We start from the raw sequence: 1,175 nt of genomic DNA, 5'->3' as shown, positions 1-1,175 counted from the left end.
GGGGTCCCATGGGGGGGTCGGGGGGGGTCGGGCTCCTGGCGCGCGCTCACCGCCCCAGCGCCGCCGCCATCTTGGATCCGGCCTGACCCTTGACCCCGCCCCCGGCCCGACGCCGACGCCTCCCATTGGCTGTGAGGAGCCCCGCCCTCCACCCCGCCCTGGCCCCGCCCTCTCGCTGTGTTCCCGCCTTACCTGGTTGCCGGGGAGACGGAGGCTCCGCCCTCCTCGTGTTGTGATTCGCATGCGAGGCTTGAGCGATGGCAGCATGATCCAATCAGAGCGCGGCTCGGAAAACAGGCGGGAACGCACCGTGAGGGCAGGACAGAAATCCAATGAAAGCGCGGGAATGCTGAGTGACACACCCTCTAGCCCAATCAGAATGCTGCTTTCAGCCGTAGCCCCGCCCCTAGGGCTTCCGTAGCAACGCCCCGCCTCCTCGCTCATGGCAACCACCGCCCTGGCGACCGCGGCCCGTCCTTTTCCCAAGAACCAATCAACAGCGCGCATTTCTGAGTGACGGCAACCGCGACCAATCAACAAACACCTCTGACCCTTCTCTGCCCGATCATATTGAGTGACAGGTTGATTAACCAATGAGAGCGGAGCAGCGGGCACGCCGGCACCGCCAATCAGCGCGGGGAGGCGGGGCGTGGGCAGGCCGCGGCTTTGTGGTGAGCGGGGCCGGGGGCGCTGGGGGGGAGCTGGGACCAACTGGGACCAACTGGGGCCAACTGGGGCCAACTGGCCTGGACTGGGGCCGAGCGGGACTCGCGGGGCCACGCTGGGATTGACTGGGACCCGATGGGTGACAGGGCCGAGCTGGGATTGGCTGAGCTGGGCCCACTGGGACGGACCGGGATGAACCGGGATGAACCGGGATGAACTGGGATGGACTGAGATGGACTGGGATGGACTGGGACGGACTGGGATGGACTGGGACGGACTGGGATGAACCGGGATGAACCGGGATGGACTGGGACGGACTGGGATGGACTGGGCAGTTCCTGCCTGAGTGTGCCCTCCACCCCCCGAATCCCAAACCGCTCCTTTCCCCCTCCCCAGTCCCATCGCCCGCACCCCGACGGAGCTCCCTGGGCTCTCATCCCCATTTTTCTCGATTTCCCCCCCTTTTTCACCCCCCCGCCGCTCCCCCCTCCCTGCCTCCCCATTTTTCT

At 66.6% G+C, this 1,175-nt stretch overlaps 1 protein-coding gene across 1 annotated transcript in view; it reads left to right on the top strand.

Moving 5' to 3' along the window:
• Nucleotides 1-635: 635 nt before the first annotated feature.
• The window catches only part of LOC121351275 (zinc finger and BTB domain-containing protein 3-like), a gene marked incomplete at its 3' end in the record, with an annotated part of 2,469 nt that continues 1,929 nt past the window's right edge, over nt 636-1,175 (top strand). The window contains exon 1 of the mRNA XM_041463274.1: nt 636-671. The remainder of the gene's footprint in view (nt 672-1,175) is intronic.

Source organism: Pyrgilauda ruficollis, unplaced genomic scaffold (genome assembly GCF_017590135.1).
Source record: "Pyrgilauda ruficollis isolate IOZ18807 unplaced genomic scaffold, ASM1759013v1 scaffold1632, whole genome shotgun sequence".
In the NCBI taxonomy this organism is placed as follows: Eukaryota; Metazoa; Chordata; class Aves; order Passeriformes; family Passeridae; genus Pyrgilauda; species Pyrgilauda ruficollis.
Note: the sequence above shows the minus strand (reverse complement) of the source record. Positions and strands in the feature narration are given on the sequence as shown.